General features: G+C 54.4%; 1 protein-coding gene and 1 long non-coding RNA gene across 5 annotated transcripts in view; both read left to right on the top strand.

The window, feature by feature from the left end:
• Nucleotides 1–3,174: 3,174 nt before the first annotated feature.
• LOC139802449 (uncharacterized) lies at nt 3,175–15,005 on the top strand. Its single transcript, XR_011728624.1, has 2 exons — nt 3,175–3,749; nt 14,690–15,005. It is a non-coding gene; the product is annotated as an uncharacterized lncRNA (long non-coding RNA).
• A 1,551-nt stretch (nt 15,006–16,556) lies between these two features.
• Nucleotides 16,557–20,637, top strand: part of MID2 (midline 2) — a 51,630-nt gene continuing 47,549 nt past the window's right edge. The window contains exon 1 of one of the 4 annotated variants that reach the window (XM_071757859.1): nt 16,557–16,707. The gene's annotated coding sequence lies outside the window, so the exon portion shown is untranslated. Of the gene's footprint in view, nt 16,708–16,797; nt 16,899–20,637 lie in introns of those variants that run through there. The other 3 variants (XM_071757858.1, XM_071757856.1, XM_071757857.1) reach the window with 3 other exon arrangements.

The following is a 20,637-nucleotide window of genomic DNA, read 5'->3' as shown; positions in this document are numbered from 1 at the left end:
AAGGTGTGACCAAGCAGGCCATGTGTGTGTGTGACAAACTGAGGAGCTGAGCGCCTGCAATCGCCCCAATGACAACCTGCAATGGCTTCCTGAAGTGGGAAAACCTGCTTTTACAAATGTTCTCACACCTCGGGAAGGAGATTTGCTAGCAAGCTGGGAAAAGGGTCTAGGCCTACCTGGGAGAATTTTTTCCCCCCAGCTCCACTGATCAGTCCAATAAAAGCTGCTGGCTACAGACCTAGCATGTGTGGACGAAGGGTTCTTTGAGGAAACAGAAGAAAATGTGCAACATGATCATGGCTGTTCCCAAGCCAAATGTCAGCACCATGGCTTTGAATCACAGCTGCCAGATGGACCTGGGGCAGCAACTGGAGGCTGCACCATGGCACCCACGTCCCTCCCAGGCATCCACCCCAACAGCATGCGAGGTCTCGATGTCATTTGTACTTTGCAGCAATCTGACCAAGAAATACCCTGCAGCCCAGGGTTATTCACTGTGCTGGGGAGGATGGCTCACAAACACTAACTGTAATGTGTCCAGGCCATCTGCTCAAGCCCACCCTGCCTGCCCCACACGTCTTTCCTGGTGGTCAACACCCTCTTTTGAAGAACAGTGATTACTTAGAGTTTTTGACAGAGACACAAGAGCATTTGGAAATACATTTCAGTGAAGGTAAACCCAACATTTTCTTCTAATTTCTCTGAGCAAAATGAAAGCCAGCTCTCCCCTCTATTTTTAGCTTCCCCACAACAAGCTGCAGGAGAGAGGAGCAGCATGTTGATGAGGAAGGTTATGGCACCCCAGACCTTTCTGGGCTGCTGCAAACAAGCTCTACTTAGAGGGGTTTGCCCACAGCCATGCTAGGCTGTCCCACCTCTACCTAAGGAAAGTGCAATGCCCCAGACCAGCATCAGCAAAATGTCAGTCTCCTCCTTGCTGCCGAGGTTGGGAATGAACTGTGTTAAGTCCTGGACAACCCCTGTCCCACTGTGCTGGGGGGATCAGGGATGCATTTGTTCTCCCTCACTTTGGTGCCTTTAACTTTGGTTTGAGCTTTGGTGAGCTGCCTGAAATTCGCACTGTGAGGCCCCTGTTTGTGAAGGAAAAGATCCACAGAGAGTTCTGGCCCGAGGAAACATCCTGCAAGGAAGATGACCAAACTTGGATCATGGCTAGATGGCAGGGAAGGGAAGCACTTCACGGTCCCTGAAATATGCTACAAAAGAAGGAATAAGCTTGACCTAGATACATGATAACATGGTCCCTGGCAAAGTGCTGCAGCAAGAAGGAGAATTTCACATTCATTAAAAACCCAGCTCACTTGCTGCCCACAGATACAAACAGCCAGGAATTAGACACACACAGGGATGAGATGGCTGTGGCAAGGGCTGAATTCTGATGCTGCGGTGCCACGGGTGGGTGCTGGGTCCATGGGGCAGCCCCCAGGAATGCTCCCTGCCCCAGCTGCCCCATGCCATGCAGACCTGCCTTCTCCCAGCATCCAGAGTCTTCCCTTGGTGCTGGCAGGTCCATTGCTGGCTCTCCAAAAGCTGGAAGCATAGCCCTCAGGAATCCCTTTTGCCCCCAGCAAGCACCAGGTGGAGCTGTGTCACAACGCGTTTTGGGGTGAGAAGGGGAGTGCTAAATCCTGCTGCCGGCCAGGGACAAGGGTGACACGGGGACCCTCATAGGGCAGTTACCTGGTCTCGCTGGCTGGGCTTGCCCTGCTTGCTGGGATGGTTCCACTTGGCACCTTCCTCCACAGTCAGTGGCCCACTGGTCTCTGCAGAGTGGGTCACAACGTGCGGGAGGTGCCGGTGGCTACTCCTTGCCCAGGGCTACCAGCCCTCCAGGCACACCGTCCCGGCAGGGTGTGCGGCTGCGCTCGCCGCTCTGAGGCCCGTCTGGGGTTTTCCCTCCAGTGCGTCAGCAGCCTGAGCTGAAACAAGTCTGCTCAGGTGGTTTCTTCCTGCCCCGGAGCAGATAACGCGGACCAAGGAGCAGGGAGGGTTCTGATCCACGCCACGTGCAGAACATGCCAGGACGGGAGTGAGCAACCTCCCCATCACTGCCTGCCCAGGTGGAACTCGGCCTGAGCCGCTGCGATTTTATCTGTCAGACAAAAATCTGCTTTGAGCTGCTTAAAACTTTCCACCATTTTTTCTCCCCCCAAAATGAGTGGAAATGACAAATTCCTTGCAAATTTCTACGAGATCTTAGCTGTGACACAACAGCCCCAGGTAAGGGGGTGCAGATGGGGATAGCCATACCCTCATTAATGAAATATTTTGAGGGGAAAAAATTGTCCCCACTAGAAATGTTCTGGGACCCAGAGGTTTAAAAAAGAAGTAAACAGGGCTGGGTTAAATGGTCGTGAGGTGCCACAGGAGCTGACGTGAGCCGTAGAGGAGAATTATGTCCAGCTGTGAACAAGAGGCTGGAGAATTGCTGCCTCCCACTTTCACCCCCACGGATGAGGAGTTTTACAAGGTCGGTAAACATCATTCTGCATCCCTTCATAGCCAGGGAACCGTGTTCTGCCCCGCAGCTTGCAAACTTCACAGTGGAAACTAAAATATCCTGCCTTTGAAGTGCTGCTCCGAAGTTGATCTCAAGCCACCAATACAAGAGACCCCAGAGCCAGCAGTGTCCTGAGAGCGTTGGCCCGAGCAAATAGGAGCACCAGTGATGTTTTTCTCACAGCCTGTGGTTCTCTGGGGAGACTGAGCAAAACGACCCCATAGCCAGGGGGTCCGGCACAGGGGCAGAGCCGTGGGTTCCGCTGGGAAAGCTTGGGCACTCTGCCTTCCGAACCCGGTGAAGCTGAGGTGGCTTTGAGGGCTGTTTGCTCTCTGTGCGTCTCAGGGATTTAGCCAGGTTTTATTCCCAGTACCGGGTTTTTGGATTTTGTTTTTTTGTTTGTTCTTTTTTTTTTTCCTCCCTTTCTTTCTTTTCCTCAAACCACAGAATGAGAAGCGCTGTTCTAATGCAGCTGATTGCTCAGGATTAGTGCTGGGGACACGACGTGGATTGTGCGCCAGAGGTGCAGACAAAAACCTCCTCAAATTAACTTTTCAGACTGAAAATCCTACGGTTTTCTGAGGCAGAATGGTAGCGCCAATTTCTTTAAGGACGGGTTACCCGGTTCGGAGGGCATGGGTTCCCCCGAGGCCAAGGTACAAAGGATTTCTGAGGGTGTTTGACTCTGGGCATTCATGTCTAATGAATTCACCCGCCATGCACAGCCCCAGAACGCTAACTTTCCCCGATCCGAATCTATTTTTTTTTTTTCTCCTTCTCTGCAATGATTCTTCCCCTAATTAGGAAACCATAAATACAATTCTAAAAAAAAAAAATTGGGTTAGGCTCCATGTGTAATGCAGGGAGGAATTTGTACAGACAGATAAGCTTTAAAGCCACGGAGCGGGAAGGGGATCTTTGCAGGAATTTCAGCCCAGGAAGGTTTCAGTTCTTTCGGAAAGAGAGAAAAGCAGAAGTAGAATAAACGACACGTGTCTTTTAAAGCCGCTAATGGAAGATTCCCCGAGGCGACCAATCAAGCTGGCAAGCCTCCTTTTTTGATTCCTTGACAGGTTCCTATCTTCCACGGAGGTGTCAGCCCAGACTTCTCTGTGGAGCCGAGGACGCCGGGACGCGGCCAGGACCCCACGGAGACCCAGCCCAGCCCAGGCCCCCAGACCACGCTCACCTCCCACCCTCTCCTATCCTCAGCTGCTGGCTCAGACGGGTAAACGTTTTCTCTTTTAAATGGTGTTAACTCTGACTTACATAACTGCCTGTGGTTAGAGCCGGATCCAGCTAGAGGGATTGGGCTGTTCTGGTGCTCCATGTGAAGCAGCCAGCACAGGCCAAAGGCAGCGGTGGCTTCAGCAGGGGATTATGAAGCTGGTGGGGTCTTTGCCCTCCAGGCATGCACCGGTTGGAGCCAAAGCCTTAGCTGGGGTCTTTGCCTCCCACTGGTGTTTCAGGCACAGCCAGCGTGAGGCATGCACAGTGAGCGTCCCTCCAGTGGACTTATTTTACGTCCCATGGAGGACTAAGTCAGCCTGAAGAAGTGTTTTGAACAAAAGGCAACTAAAAAACCTTTCTGCAAAACTTGCAGAAAATCAGTCTGGAGCCTTTTGAACCTTGGGACACTGGCACGGGGACAGAGCCCACAGCCTCGTGTTGTGTCCCTGAGCCCCAGCACACAGCTCCCTGACGAAAGGCTGTGCTCGGGACCAAGTTCATCAGCACTCCTGGGCCAGGTGCTTAACAGCCTGCGTGGTCGCGTTGCCCTCTAGTGTCTGGTGCTGCGAGGCAGGGAGCTTTGCTTTGCTTTGCTTTGCTTCGGTCCCAGAGCTCTGCTCCGGGAGGGTTTGTGTGAACACGAGAAGTCAGGAGTGGCTGCTCAGCAGCTGGAGAAGATGTATCTGTGCTTGAGGGTGGGTGTTGTCACCTGCAACCTGCTGAGATGTGTCTAAAGCCAGAAATCTGGATGAAAAAGCTGACAGGAAAATGCCCCAGCTGTGTGAAACATGTCCAGAAGCCATGTCCACATTTCCCCCTCCAAGGCAGCTTCCACTTGGAAATGGGGATGCTCAGTAAGAAATGGAAACAATAATAATAATAATAATAATAATAATAATAATAATAATAATAATAATAATGATAATAATAATAACGGCTGGTTGAAGTTTCTGTGCCACACTGGCTGGGAGCTGCCCCATGGTTCCAGCTATCCCCAGGGAGAGGAGTTCCCTGCCAGCCCTCCCATGCACTGGGGACATGGGTGCTGTGGGGAAGGGTCCAGCAGGCACTGGACTGCTGGAGCCTCTCAGCTGGGGGCTGCCCGGGGGGAGCTGGGCCAGCCCAGCCACAGGAGATGCCTGCACCCTGCCAGGAGCCCGAGGGCTGCATGGAACTGGCATGGAAAGAACAGATGATTAATAATGACTGGGGCTCATATTTCACCCTAGAGGAGCCCAAAGCCTCTGATGGGTGGGGTATTCAGGCTTTGCTCTCTTTTAAGTTGGCAATAAAACTCCCACAGACGGTACTGGGCCAGCCCTGGGCCAGCCCTGGGCCAGCTATGCTGCTCTGGAGGCTCCTCTCCTACCCAGGGAGATGCACGGAGGTTTTGTGTCTGCTGGGATGCAGGAGGACCAGGCTAGGGAGCCACTATCCTTGTGTCCCTGCAGAAGAGAACTGGGACAAGTGTCTCCCAGGGTGGCTCAGGCACTGTGGGGGAAGGATACCACCTCCCTACCTTTTTCTGGGCACAGGTAATGACAATGAGCTCTTAGCATCAGTTCTTCTTCACTATGTTTTTGGAGAGGACCCAGCAAAGTAGACACCCTAACCCCAGGCAGTGTTGGTGTGTTGATGATGCATGGATATGGTGTGATTGAAGAGTAAGGGAAGGCAACATTCCTGGTTATCCAAGAGGCAGAGGAGCTGCTGTCAGAGCTTTCATCCAGGAGCTGTAGGAAGTGGTCTTCTCTTCTGGTCTCCATTTTCAAGTGGCTAAACTGATTACTCGGAGCTATTGGGCTCAGGGGTTCCTGTTGCCCACAGATTTTCTTGCAGCATCACTCCCAGTTCCTGCCCACTCTGGGTCTCCCCAAGGGATTTTGTATCTGCCCTCCAGGATTTTGAGGTGCTCAGGATTTTGGCCAGGTTTTACCAGCTAAAGACAAGTCATCCAAACAGCAGTACAGCTCCTGGCCGGGCACCTGCACAAGGCAGAGGAAACTGTGACATCCCAGAGCAGCTGATGTGGTCATTCCTGGTGCCTCCTGGGAAAGCAGCTGTGAAGCATCCTCTGCCCAGGGGGGAGGAGGAGGGTGATACTGTGGAAAGCAGAGTGAGGAGCCCTGAGGGAGACACAGGCATAGAGGTCAACTCCTACATTGGGACATGTTGTTTGCTTTTGATTCCCCTGTGCCATTCACAGAAGTTAATGTGCCCTTCAGGAGGCAAAGCAGGGCCAGGGTTGCAGCTGCTCGGGGGCTCTCTGAACCCCACGTCTTCCACCCACACAGTCAGAGAAAGGTGTTGAGAGGGGAGGTGATGCACAGGGCTCACTGCAGCGGGACCTGTCCATGCTGGAAGTGCCTGGGATGGCTGTGGCCAGCCACGAGGATGGTTTCCAGGGAGTGAAACTCCATGTGGGCTGCAGGATGAGGCCAGTTTCTGGGTCTGGGAGGTGCTGGAGCTCAGCCTAGCACACCCCACATGGAGCCAGGCTATCCACCCCCCATCTGCTCCTCCCATTTCTCCTTGGTCCCCCTCAAACAACCTGTGGTCTGGGACCCATGGGATGTCCAACTACCACTGCGGGTGCAGAAAAAAAACATAAGCATGAGCTTCAAATCCAGCCCAGAGTCCCCTTTGGTGCCACAGACACAGGTGTGAGGAAGTCCATCTCCTGCTGTGGTGCTGGGCAAGGGCAGGCAGCAAAGCCCAGCTAAGCATGGCCAGAGCTGTGGAGATGGACCCCAGGGAGCCATCAGCTTCCTCCCTGGCAGGCAGAGCAGATGGCACTGCCCACCCCCACCGTGGGGAGGGGTCCCACATGGCTCTAACATGCAATGTCCTGCCTGGGCTCCCTGCCACCAACAGTGCCATCAGCAAAGGGAGGACATGGAGTGGCTGTACTGGTTTAATTGCTGTGTGTGACCTACAGAAGTCTTCCACTGAGTGCTTCCACACTGCTGGATCTGGACACTAAAAGGCAAAATGCTGTTGACAACACAGCAGAGTTTAAGGATGTGTTACAGGCTTTCCCGGGAAAACACACTTGAAAATCCTTATTGGGAGCCTTGTACTCATCTGACCTACTCAACACCATATGATCCAGGCAGCAAATTGTCTGGATACCAAATAATTATAGCCTAGTGCTAATAAACGAGCAACAAACTCATAATTATCTGCAGAAGTTATTTGATGAATGATTTTAAAAAAAAAAAACAAAACACCATGAATCTTGCTAAATTTGGAAAGACTCAAAAGCTGTCCATAGCCAGGGGGATGAGTCAGTGGGAAAGAAGAGCCCCATCCTTTTCATCACCACATGACAGCAGAGTGGAGTTACTGCTGACTTCCAGGCTGGGGATTATTTTTCACACCCCATTTGTCCTCCAGAAAGTTTCGGTTCCTGCAGAGCAGCACCAACCACTGCATCCCCGTGCAAAGGCTGCAGCAGCTCTGGGATGCCCAAAGGAGACTTTGCTTTCCCATACCTTGCACACGTGGCTGGGGATGAAAGCTGAGGCTGAAGCACAAGCGCTCCTTAGCTTCAGCAGCTTCCATCTAGGTGGCACTCCCTGCTCCTGCCTCCTGCCCGTGCTCCTGCTCTGCTCACCCTCAGGACCTCTCTGGATTGTGCTGCCACTCCCATCAGGACCCTGGAGCATGTGGCAATGCTCTGCAGAGCTCCCCTGCCTGCTGCACCCACCCAGCAGCACCCTGAGGACCCAGGCAGGTCCCAACCTCCCACATCCTGCAAAACACCCTGGGAAGGTGCTGGGCTCCACCTCTGCTAGGACCACTGAGAACAGCTCCCTTCTGACAGCGGGATCCTGCCTGGGGAAGCAGCCTCCTGAGCTGTCAGCTCTTCCTCCTGGGTTGGTGGAAATATTTTTCCAATTTGGCACTGGCTGGAGACAGAGATCCTCTGATAGCTGCACATGGGTTCAGTCTCACAGGAGCCTCTCAGAAAAACAAGGAGATAAACCACCTCAACAGCAACACTTCACAGCTCTTAGAGGAGAAGTTTTTGCCTTTTATCTCGATCCAAGTTTAAAATATTTTTGTTTTGCCATGTCAGCTGGGTGGACTATCAACCCTTACCAGAGGGCAGCCAGGTGACCTGGGTGCTCCACCACACACCAGCTCTGCTCTGGGTCCCCTTCAGCTGGGAAAGGAGAGTGAGCTGGCTGGCTTTCAAATCTCTGATGATGGAGATTCCACCACATCCCTCAGTAAATTGTTTGAATAGCTAATCACCCTCATAATGAGCAGTGTGCGCTGTGTTTCTCATCTGAATTTCTGGGTGAAACTTCCAGCTCTGGTCTCCTGTTAGACCTGTATTAGATGAAAGAATCTCTACCCACCCCATGCCAGCTCCCCACACAGGTTTTCTTGGGCTGGGCTGAAGTCACCCAGAACCTCAGCTTCACTGAGCAACTGAGGTGTTGGAGTCTCATGGATGCTTTAAGCCTCTCTTACAGTTCCAGCTCTTGTCTGGGTGGCTCCTTTCCCTTCCCAGTTTTCCTTCAGAGGCCAGGCAGCAGCCGCCAGCTCCACCGCCAGAACCAGCACCAGAGCCTCCCAGTTCTGGTCCCCATGCCCAGGGTGGCTGCAGCCTTTTCATCCTGGCATCACACAGGACCCAGGTCCAGCACCTCAGTGTAAGTCTCTGCTGTGGAACCAACGTGTCCTCTGAGGTTCCCGTGAGCGTGTGCACCAGAGCCTGTTCCTAACATGGCTGTGAAAGGAGAGTTCTTACGGCACATGGTCCAGAGGGGGATGTGCACTGCCCTGTAGTGTCCTAACAACCCAGAGGGACTTCAGCAGCCTTGGCACTCTCCTGGGAATGTTCCTGACCAGGTTTGAGGTGGTGCTTGAAAAGAAAGGTGGATAGAATCTATTTATGAGCGTGGTGGTTGTCGTGGTGGTTGTCATTAGTTATTTCACTTTATCAGCTTACTCATGATTTATCATCTGATGGACCTTGAAATGTGACCCCTGTAGAATATCCTGGCAGAGCCTTGTGCCCATCATCTGAAAAGTCCCTGGTGTCACAAGATGATACCAGGAGAAGCAGCCAGCAGTGAGTAGTGAGTTTCCCAGCCCCAGGATAGCTCTCTGGTGTTGGTGCTTGCTGCTACATCCACTGCAGGAGAGCGACTGGACAGACAATGTGTGTGTGAAGCAGAGCTCCAGAGCCCTCCTCCTCCTCCAGACTTTACTTTCCCATTAAACTGAGCATTATTTTAGAGCCTGTAGCTGCTCCCTTCTGATCAGAACAGTGGTTAGGGTGGAGGGGCTGGTGGTGCTCCCCATTGGACCTGCTGGGCACAGTGTGGTCCAGTCCTGTCCTAGAACTGTGAGGAGGTCCCACAGCCCACTGGAGAGAGGGGCAGGAGGAGAATGGAGCTTGGGAAGGCATCACTCACACCTTGGATGGGGACCTGGGGCTGGCACCCTGTTGGGAGGTGGCAGCCATAGTCACGGGGAGGGTCTCCTCCTTCCAGGCTCTGTGAGCTCCCAAGGGGATCACACAGAGAAAAGTCACAGAGCACAGGGGAAGAGTTCATCTGGGTGGCTGCACTGCTCCAATGCCACCAAATCATTCTGGCCCTGCAGGAGCCTGTGGACTGGTCCAGCCCCGTTTAGTGAAACTGCATAGATTAACTCTCATTAAAGCGTTCCCTCTGGAGCAACAACTGCTTCTCGTGCTTCACTTCTCCTTCCCCTCTTCCCAGCCCCATTATCCTCCCTGTTACAGTTCTGTGCAGAGTCCCCCCACAGCCATCGGGGCTGTCACCTCCCCATGCTCCCACCCACTGCTGGGTGCACAGGATCCCAGCCACATCCATCATTTTCCTGTCACCTCATCCTGCAGGCTCCACTATTGTGCTTCTGTTTCTTTCAGCATCACTGCCTCTCCCATTTGCCTCTTGCTGAATAGCAGTGTATCACATTATTTTTGAGATGAGCTTTTCTTGCTCTGATTTGCATTTTATTTTCTGCCCTACACCTGCCCAAATCTCCCCCAACTGGCTCACAGTGGTGGATCACAGCCCCAGTTTTGCTCTCCCTGGGCTCTGTAAAAGCTGTTGTCCTGCCGCCCAGCTGGAAAAGGACCCAACCTCCCATCCCGAGTCTGCGTTTCTCCAGGTTTCAGCCACATGAGACATGCAGGGTGCCTTTTCCTAAAGCTGGCTGCCCCAGAGGGGGCTCCTGCCCACAGCACCAACCCACTCCCCATTTAACATCCAAGCTTGGCAGCCACAGGCTCTGTTCATCCATGCCTGCTGCTGGGCAGAGGCTCTGCTACTTCCAACCTCTTGAGAAGAAACCCTGGGAAGTCAGCCCACAGCAACTCCTGGCAAGGACTGCTGAGTCCCTGATGCCTTGTGCAACAGCCTCTGATTTCACATCCTAATTTGGTAAATGACCTCAATGTGCCTTTTGCTCCCTCCTCTACCTCATACAAAGACAGGGATGTTGGGGAACATGGATGGCTTTCTGCTGGTGGGCAGCAGGCTCAGGACAGCCCCATGTGCACTGCACACAGACACAAACAGGGATTTCACCCTGCCCTGGCCAACCCCAGCCCTACTCCCCCATTCCTTTTTTGCTCCTTGCCCAAAGGTGTTGCTTTGAACTCCAAGAGAAGATCTTCTGTCATTTGTTTCTCCTTAAATTCCCTTGGGATTTGCATTAGTTTCCCCTGTCCAACTCCCAACTGATGAGGTGTGAACAAGGAGGAGAAATCATTTGCTGGGGGCTCCTCCAGGAGGATTTAAACTGCTATTAGAGATGGGGTGGGAGAATATAAAAGCTGGGAGAGGAGCTCTTTGCTTTTTAGAAGTTGGGGGGGAGGGGTGGGGATTTTCAAGGTCCTTGGGTCGCAGAAAATGGATGTCAAAGAGATTTTGAGTGCTCTGTAATGAATCTGTTGCATTTTCTGGTGGTAAGTCTGTACTAGGTCTTGCTAAACGTGTGGTTTTTTTAATTCGTAAGTCAGCCTAATGGTAAAAGCATTAGCACTGGGTTGTGTGTTACCTGTTGGTGTGTGAGCCTAAAAGAAAGGGAGAAGTGGAAGTTAATTTTGGAGGGCTGCTCCAAGTGTGTGATTAGTGAAGAGGGAAGTGTGGGAACATCCTGCCAGGTCAGGAAGGTTTGTGATGCTGGAGTGGGGAGAAGCTTTTGTTTGAGCTGCTTAAGCTGCTGGGATCCTGTTTTCCTGTTGCAAGGCACCAAGGGTACCCTGGAGCACCTGGAAGCAGCACCATGTGGTGCAGGCTGTAGGCTGGGAGTGCAGGTGCAGTGTCACCTTGGTTCCCTGTGGTGCCTGTGCTGGGGGTGGTGTGTCTGGGAGGGATTTGTCCAGTGCAGCTTTGGAGGTGTCAGAGGGAGAAACTGCAGTAAAAGCTGCTCCCGGGGCAGCCTCGGTGCCCTGGGGGACAATTCCCTGTGAAGCAGCCCCAACAGGCCCAAACTGAGCTCCTGGCGAAGTGTTTCAGCAGTGCTGACCTCCTCCTCCTCCCAGCCCTCCACCAAGGGCAGAGCCATGTTCTGCATTGTACAGTAACCCTCAAACTTGGCCCTTCTTTTATTTCCTGATGAACTGTTGGGCTTGGGAATCACTCCAGAGCTTCCTTGGGTGGAAGGCTGGATGGGTTGGGTCTGGTACAGGTTCAGCCCATGCTACCTGTAGGGTGGGTCAGCAGGTTTAAAGCTGGTGCAAGAGCTCTGGCTGCACATGAGGAGGTGGACTGAGGACTGGTGTGGAGGGAGACAGAGTTAATAAGTTAAAGCAGCTGGGATTTGGGTGGCTTGAGCCCAGTTCCAGCAGGCTGGAGAGCCTCACTCAGGGCTGTCAGGAGTTCCATCTGCTTGCAGAGGGGCTCGTGGCCTGTGAAATGCTCACCTCCTGTTGTGGTTATTACTAACCCTCCACTGCTTTTAGATGGCAGATGCTCTAGGATGCTGATGGGGTGACTGCACAGCTTCTGTCCCCAGCCAGCAGTCCTCACAGCTGGGCTGTAGGACAGTGAGAGGTCTGCACTCACCCCAGCTCCCTCCTACACCTTCCTCCTTGGTGCCAGTGTTCTACTGGGGCTTGTTTCACCACTGCCTCTAAAAGCATATTCTCAGGGCTGCAAGGATCATCTTGTACATACCGGGGAGGGAAACTTTCCACTTTATAAGAATTCCCCTCATGCATATGTATGGCAAGGTACTCTTTAACTACAAGATTGTCAGCAGCTTTTTTTTTTCTCTGGGACCTGTTACTCTCGGCCAGGGTTTTCATGCAACAGTTTTGCTTGCTCTCCAATGCAAGGCTCTAGCCAGGCTTTTCTCCAGCTCTGGTGAAACGCTGTGCTGAATGCAAAATTAAGGGTGTCTTCATGTGTGCTTCCCCTGGAGCTTATAACTTATCCATGTGCTATGCAAGCGTAACAGATGTTTTTCTAAGGTATCTGAAAGCTGGGACACATGTCCTGAAGATACTTGGGACATGCATGGACAGTGAGGCCCCTCTGTGTGCCTGGCCTGAGCTACTTGGGGTCTTTTTTCCAATCCTGAAGTGGAACTTGGAGAATGAACAGAACCGGAGTGGCCACTTCTAAAGAGGAGCTCTGCAGTGTTGGCAGAGGAAAAAACCCAGCTCTCCAGGGCGCTCAACTTTCCCTACCCTGCTGCATTGCTTTCCTCTCCCTGCAGCCACCGGGCATATTTCCATTTCACCAAAAAGCAGAGGAGGTCCCTGCAGGGAGCAGCCCCCTCCAGTAACACCTCCCACCCCTCCCTGGCAGCATCCATGGCAAGGAGGGATGAGGGAGCCTGTGGAATCAGGGAAGTGTCACGAGAGGTGGCTGGGCAGAGATGGCCCTTTCATCTGCTAAACTTCATAGCTTGAAGGGCTCCTGTGTGGTGCACTGTGTTGGGGTTTTTTGTTTTGTTTTGGTTTTTTCTGTTTTTTTGTTTGGTTGGTTGGTTGGCTGGTTGTTTTTTGATTGTTTGTTTGTTTGTTTGTTTGTTTGTTTCTGAAGGGGGAAAATCGAATTATCAGGTGAAGCCACCCCTGTGGCAGCCAGCACATTGTTCACCCTGTGGAGCCGAGGCTCAGCCAGCCCTGAATGCTGCTGGGGGGGCTGCTGCCCTCTCTTTGCTCATCCCCAGCAGATTGGGAGTTGTTGGGTCTGAGGGTCAGGCTGGGAGCTCCTGGGCTCCAGAAGGGAAAATAGCGGAGGCTGCTGCTGCTTGCTCTGTGCTCCACCTGCCCTGCAAAGCTCCTGTAGTGGGAGGTCTGCAAAGCTGAACCTTTGGAGTGAGCTGAGCAGCAGCTTCATCCCAGAGACACTGGGGGGGGAAGCAGCACTTGTACAGCAGGACTCTGGGTTAATGAAGGGTTGATGGAACAAGAAATGTGAACCAGTGAACTTGTGCTTGATTTTGGTGGAGGGTCCCAGCTGCTGGTGTGACCCAGCAGGGGTGTGCAGGAGCCTTTCCATGTGTTTTTAAAATCCAGCTGCAGGCTTTTCCTCGGGGATGTGTGGCTTCAGGTCCCTCTGTGAGCATGGGAAGGGCAGTGTTTGGGTTCAGTGCCCTGACCCTGTCAGGGCAGGGGAGACCCAGCTGGGCCATGTTGTGTAATGCACTTGTCCAACCCAGTCTGGGACTGGGGGAGGTTCCAGGACACATCCCCTGCCCATCCAGGCCATCCCCTGCCCAGGAGCTTCAAAACAAGAAGCAGCTCTTGCAGCTGGTGTTGTGGGGAGTTTCCTGATTACTTCCACTTTCAACTCTTGCCTACCCTATGCTCCCAAGTAATGCGTGTCCTATTTCAGGCCCTCGTCCCACCCCACTGCTGCTCCCCACAAGCAAAACTGGAGACTGCTCATGCTCTCTTCCTGTGGGAAAGTTCTGGGCTCTGCCCTGCCTCACCTTCCTCCTGGAGGCCTCCTCTTCCTCAGGAGGAGAGCAGGAAGAGCTCTCCCTTGAGAGGGTTCCTCACTGGCAAGAACTGGTTTTGCTAATGCTTGAGTTTGCCTTGAGCAAAGCTGCTTTACCTGCAGCTAACTGGGATGGCTGAGCTCTGGTGGAAGGGGAATGCAAGCAGGCAGATGAAGTATGGAGATGTTGAGAAGACGGCTGGAAACCTGGCGAGACAGCCCTTGCTGATAACACCCTGGATCCTCACCCAGGTGAGAATTTCCCTTCCAGGGGTCTTGGGGAGGCAGAAGGGTGGGATTGCTCACAAACAAGTGCAAAATCCTGCCCTTTAACCCTTCTTGAAGAGCTGGGCTGGACCGATGGAGCCTCAAGAACTGATCTGCGTGCAGAGAAGAGGTGCATCAGGCACTTGAACGGTTTTCCCCTCTTTGGAAATAATCCCTCAGCCCCTGTGGGGGTGGCTCAGCCCAGCTGCTGGTGCTTCTGCAGGAGGATGTGGAGCAATGACTCGTGAGATAGAGGTGTTGGGCAAGGAGATGATAAGCCAGAAGAGCCTGTTTTGGGGCAGGGGAGGCCTCTGGTTTATTCATCATGGGAGAGAGAGATGGAGTTCGGATCAGGCTCTGAAATTCCAGGCCTCAACATGAGGTGGTGCAAAGCATCCACTTCCCATCCACCATAGGTAGCTGCTGCTCCCTGTGCAGCAGCAAGGAGGAAGAACTGAATGCCTTTGGGGAAGAAATGGAGATAAAGGAGGTGCTAATGAAAGCTAGAGGAATGAAGTCATCAAAATATAAAAAGAAAACGAGAAGAGATTCTTTTCAGGGAATTAATCCATCCCTGCTCCCTGCAGCTGCCTGTCTGCTTTTCTGAAGAAGCAGGAAGAGGCATTCAGAAGTTAAAAGGATTTCTTTCTTCCTTATGCTTACCACTGTAAGAACAAATTTTCGAGGGGAAATCCTGCTGCATAACCTTGTGTTATTTATTCAACAGGCATCCCAGGCACGCGGCACAACCCGAGCATCTTCATTCCCCATCTGAGAAATGCGGATGCTAACACATACCAGCCTTGGGCAGGAGAATCGCCCTTCCCCGAGTCCCAGCAACACGCTCACTGCCACATGTTACAAAAATCAAGGCAGTCTACTCAAAACACACAGGTCCTCCTGGCAGGGCTCTGAGGGCAGAGGGAGATGATCTCCCCACCCCTCCTCGCTGTGACTCACTCTGGAGTGGTGAGCACATTAGCATAAGGAGCTCTACCCTCCTGCTGCCCTGCTTGCTCAATTAAAGTGCCATTTGAACCTGATCCCTTCTGTGTTTTGAACACATGCACAGACACACCACTGCTGCAATTGTAAATATTTGCCCAAGGTCACCTCTGACACCTCCAGCTTCTAATGCAGAAGCCCAGCTAATCTCGGGGCTCATCTGGCTAGGCGTGGGGCTGCTGTCTGCTGGTGATCTCTTAGGAAAACCATGAGGAAGACTGAAAGAAGAATATACTTTGTTACTGAGCTGGGGTTTGGTGTCTGCCAGCTTGCTCGAGCTCTGTTCTGCAGATGGAGCCACATCTATGCGCAGCTATCACTGCTCCCTGGCTTCTGAGCTTGAGCCCTGGCTGGTTCCTGGGGGCGGAGGAGGGCTCTGCAGCAGTTGTGCCTGCTGCCTGGGCTTTATTTCTCCCCAGTGTGCTGTGGGAGGAAGCCCGAGAGCCTGAATTCAAGCAGGGGTGTGAGCCGAGCTGCCAGCCTCCAGCGCCAGACCTTGTGGCTGTCCAGAGCCCTGTGCAGCCCGGCTCCCACCCAGTGGTGCTCTGCTGTCATCTCCAGCCATGTGCTAGTTGTTAGTGGCCTCGTTTCTCTTGCAGCCTGATGTGGCCTGTCTCAGGGCTGCACATCTGTGCTGTCACCCTCCCTGCTTCACCCCAGACACCAGCTCAGGATGTGCTGAGCAGCCTGGTTGTACCCCGAGTACCTGCTGCAGCCTGCTAGCAGCCCTGAGTCGGCTCTCTTCAGTCGTGCTGCACAGATGTAAATGACAAGGGCCAGTCCCAGGATGGCTGGGAATGAACCGACTTGGCCGCAGCCATGCAGGCTGTACTTTCATGGCCAGAAAAGCAGAGGTAGGATTTAAAGTGGAATAAGTGGTGCATATTAACTACCCCACTGTCAGATCCTCCTAGGAAACGGGATTTGTAGTTCCTCCATGTGGTGAGCTGGATAAGGACAAGGCCATCCGTGGCTGCGGTGCCGACCTCCGCTGCTCAGTGGAGTACAGATGTCTTGTTCTGCTGGAAAGTCACAGCGTGACAGCTACCATGTGCTCAGCGTCTGGCTGTAAAAATACAGCACGTTTCTCTCTCTGTGTGTGTGTGTGTGTGTGTGTGTGTATGCAGCAATGATGGTATCACAGCGTGCTAAGGGCAGAAAACAAACTGGCTGCAGGTCCTGGCACACCACAAGCCTCCTCCAGCATCTTCCAGGATTTCTCCCTGCCCCACCTTAAGGAGCACCAAGAAGCCTGGATATATTTTTCCTCATGTTTATTTCAAATAGGCAGCTCATTTAAGACTCTGGGCAGTCTTCAAATATAAATAACCTGTACAGCACGTATCCATGTTACCCAGGAATAAATTACACTTCAGGTTTCCCCCTCCCTTGCTTTGCTTTGATGTTACTGCCGTGGATACCCACGCAAATATACGTATTTATGTGCAGCTTGTGCCTGACAACATCACCTCCCTCCGCAGGACACCCGGACACCCCTCCGCTTCACTGAGATAGGAAGCAAAAAAAATCCCTCATCCAAGCTGTTTTTCAGTCGTAGCAGCCAGTGGAAAAACAAACGCAGAGAGGCTGCCTGCCAGCGAGCCAGGGCTGGACGGGAACGCCAGGACAGATGCTGTCCCGCAGGACATACGGACAGATGTTGTTCTCCAGGACAGCGGGACAGATGTTGTCATGCAGGACACACGGACACGCCAGGTGGATGCCGGGGACCCCCCCCGGGTGGGTGCTGGGGTCCGGCGGGGGGCGGGGGGGGACCCTGCGGCCTCACCTGCGGCGGGAGGGGCGGGTGCGGGGGGCGGGAGCACGCACCGGCACCGCCCCCCCCGGCCCCCGCCCGCCGCCGCCGCCGCCGTCTCCCCCGCGCCTCCAAGATGCCCGGGCAGCGGCGGGGTGGCTGCCGCAGCCCGCTGGTAGGTACCGGCCCCGGTGGAGGGGGAGGGCTCGGGGGAGGGGGGTCCGGAGCGCGGGGCTCCTCGGGGGCTGCCCTCGGGGTTTGTAGCAAGTGGCGGGGAAGGGGGGGTCCTGCCCTTCCCGCCGCCCCCGCTCAGCGCTCCCGGCTGCCGAGCGCGTTTGCGAACGGGCCCCGGCCCTTTCATCCCTGCCCGCGGGGGGCTCCCCGCGTCTCTCCCGGCCCTTGCTGCCTGCCGGGAACCGCCGCTTCCCGACCCGGCGGGAGAGGGGCCAGTTTGCTCCCCCCTCCCCGGGCTCAGTCCAGCTCTCCTGCTTCTGGTTAATGCCCTCCCCTAACCCCCCCATTTTCTCTGTCGCGTCCTTCCTGCCCCCATCCCGGCGGCTGCACGGTTCCTGTTCGCCGGGCTGGGTCCGGGCTCCCGTGGCTGCCGGTGCGGGGCCGCTGCCTTCTCCCCGGGCCCGCTTCCCTTCCCGGCTCGGCTTTGGTCTGGGTAAAGTTTAGTTAAATGGAAGTTAACTGTAACGGGTTCTCCCGAGGCTGGCGTCTCCAGGAATCACGCAGGATTCCTGCGGGGATGTGCCTGTGTCTGTTAATGCAAACATCTCTGTGGCACCGGGAGCCTGGGCAGGATTTTTTTGGGGGTGTATGGCTCTGGTATTTTGTTGCCTATGTTCATAGAGATATTATGGCAAGTCTTGAAGCCGAGCAGTGTTTTGCTCATGCTGAGAATCTGTTGAGCTGTTAGAAAATGTGCCGGAGTGACATGCAAGAGCTGAATTTCCTCGTCCTCGCGCTTTATTTATGTGTCTTGCCTCCAAAAACAGATCAACCGCATATTTTGCTGCTCTCATGTGCATAGCTAGAGATGGCTGCAGCTTCGCTTGGGCGGCCAAGGGCCGCTCTGCTGAGTGGGCTGTGGAGTTTCTGGGGAGGGCAAATGGCTCTTGTTGCTCCATAATTTCCTCAAGTCTTGACACGCAGGGGCGTTAATGGCTCCGGCTCTGCCTGCCCTGCCTGGCTTTGGCCCAGGCCTCCTCACGCTCTCGAGCGAGCCCTGAAACCTCGACTGAGCCTTTGTTGTTGTAAGGCTGCTTCAAGGAGCCCGGCTCTTCTGGGGGAGCAGCCACAGCCAGCCTGAAGCTGCCCACCAGTGCCTGCCCATTGTGCCAGGGCATCACTGCATCCCGGCTGGGGTGGGCTTTGCTGCCAGGAGACCTCCAGGAAGCATCTCCAGCCCACCACCCTGCATGCAGGGGGTCAAGTGGGGGCTCGAGCTGTTCCTTGACCTTTATAATGAGATTGGTAGTGCTCATCCTTCTACATCTCCCCTGCCCTGGTGAGGAGGGGTGTGTAGCAGCCCCCAGTTTGTGCTGGAGGGGCTGTGGTGGAGCTGTCTGCAGGCGTTGGGCAGAGCCCTCTGGTTTCTGCAGGTGCTGTGGGCTCTGTGCTGGGGCTGTCGCTGCTGTTTTGCCTGCCAGCAGCACAGTCGAAACTCCCTGCTGGGTCTCTTGCCCCTAACAAAGGGGTAATAAAACGAGCCATGAAACACAGGAGGAGAGGAGGCTGGCTGTGGTGGTCTCCCTGCCGCAGGCAGCAGCGTTGGGATGCTCTCACACCCAAGGGGCTAATCCTTGAGGATGGTCCTGGGAAAAGACAGCAAGTGGGACAGAGATATGAGGGGGAGGAATGAACACCAGCAACAGGAGCAGTTGCATGGGTTCAGACAGGTGGTATTATTGCTCCAGAGCCCTGGGTGTGCCGGCTGCTTCCCCAGCAATCAGAGACAGGTCTGTGCCCTGCGGAGCCTTTTGCGGCATCAGGTGAAAGTAGTGCCTGTGTACAGCCTGGTCCTGAGAGCTGCACTGCCTGTTTTGTAAACGTTGCTTTTAAAAGAGAAGTGGAGCTGCAGTGGGTGATGAGTTCCCTCCCTGGAGAGCGTGCTCGCAGGCGGGCTGCGCCCCGGTGGCCTGGTTGGCACAGGCACAGCCATGGGAAGGGATGTGCTCACAGTTTGTGTGTTGTTACAAATACATACGTGTTTGTGAGCAGCGTGGGATCACCCCTGAGACCACGTGAGACTGATAAATGACTTGGTTTTAAAATCAGGGTTGTCTTGTCTCTTGATCATCCTCTCTAGGGGATGGGGATGTTTCTGAACCTGCGCTTGGGTTTTCATCCTGAGCCCCTGGACTGTGGCTCCGAGCAGGTTTCTGTGTCATCAGGGCTTGGGGTCACATCTTGGAGGCTGTTGCTGGAGGGATGGTGGCTGTCAGCTGTCCTACCAGAGACAGTGGAACCACAACTTTTTCTGCAGGCTGCACAGTCAGTTCCTTAGAAGAAGCTAACAAGCAGCACGATTGTTTTATACTTCTGGAGGGGGTTACTGCTTCTGATAACAAAGCCGCCTCCTCTCGCTTGAAATATTTGTTGGGCTGGTGCTCCCCACTTTGGGGTGAGCTAGCAGAGTGTTTCAGGAGGGACAGATGACCTTGTGGAGGTGTGGGGTCAGGGTCTGGTCTCCTTGCCATGGCCTGTGCTGCTGCTTTTGCTTGCTTTTAATGTTCTTCCCCTGGAAAATGAGTGCTGCAGCTTAATGAGTGCCTCGCTTTACTATCATCTTGCAAATGAGCAACTCCATCAGCCTCGCCGATTAACAAGAGGAGGTAGTGGGGAAGCTGATGATTGCCCTCCCTCAGCTGCCTCTTCCAGTGCCATCGTGGAGCCTGGGCTGCTGAAAATGCCAGGGCAGGGAGGTCATGGGTGGGAGAATGGAGCATCTGTGTGCAGCTGAAAGCTGCTGCCTTGTGCCCTGACAGGGGGGCTGCCTTGGGTCGGGCTGCCCACGCAGCACTGGGAGCCTCTCTCCCCACAGACCCTGACCCCCACTGTGTCCCCTCTTTTTGCCCAGGACCTGCTGGGTGTGGAGACGGGGATGGTGCTGAGCCCCAGCCTTGCCTTGTCCTTGGGGCTGGCTCAGGGGTCTGGCATCTGCCCTGCCCCCCGTCCCTGGTCCCATCCCCAGCAGGCTGGGGAGCAGAGCCGGCAGCAGAATAGCTCCTTTTGTGCCTCTGGACACGGCGGCCTTTCTCAGGAAATAGCTTATTGTGTTTGCTGGCAGGGCTAGGCTCCAGCACAGCCTCTGCTCGCTGCCTCTGCTCTGTCCTTGCCCGCAGCACCCGGGCCCTGGGTCCAAGTGGGTCCTGTGCCCCGGAGCCAGTGGCCAGGACAGGGACATCCTAGTCCCACTTGGGGCTCCTGACTGGCTGCTGGGGGAGGAAATCAGCATCCCCCACCCTGGCAATGCCTGCCAGCTCAGCAGGGAGCAGTGCAGGGTGCCGCCCCTCGGGGCCACCCCCCCTGCTGGGGACAGGGCTTGGTGACAAAAGCTTGGTGACAAAAAGATGCCCCTTATCCACTGGGCTGAAGCTCTGCCCTGCGCATCCTGGGGTGCTGCACCCCTGTGCTGGGTTGGGGTGCACCCAGAGTTGGCACAGGGTTTGGTGTCGGGGTCAGGCATTCCTTCCTGGGATCTGGGAGCTGTTTTTGTCCTCTCCCCATGCCCTCTCACAGCTCGTGGTGCTGTCCCGCTGTCGTGCAGCTCGCTTGTCCCCACGTCACTGGCTGGGCTTGGCTTCCTCCCCGAGCAAACAGGGCTGACGTGCCTCCGGGCGCCGGAAGGGCAGGGGACATCATCCTTCTGCCGCCCTTTCTCCTACTCCTCTCATGGCACTGGGGTC

This window comes from Heliangelus exortis, chromosome 14, assembly GCF_036169615.1.
Source record: "Heliangelus exortis chromosome 14, bHelExo1.hap1, whole genome shotgun sequence".
Classification (NCBI taxonomy): Eukaryota; Metazoa; Chordata; class Aves; order Apodiformes; family Trochilidae; genus Heliangelus; species Heliangelus exortis.
Note: the sequence above shows the minus strand (reverse complement) of the source record. Positions and strands in the feature narration are given on the sequence as shown.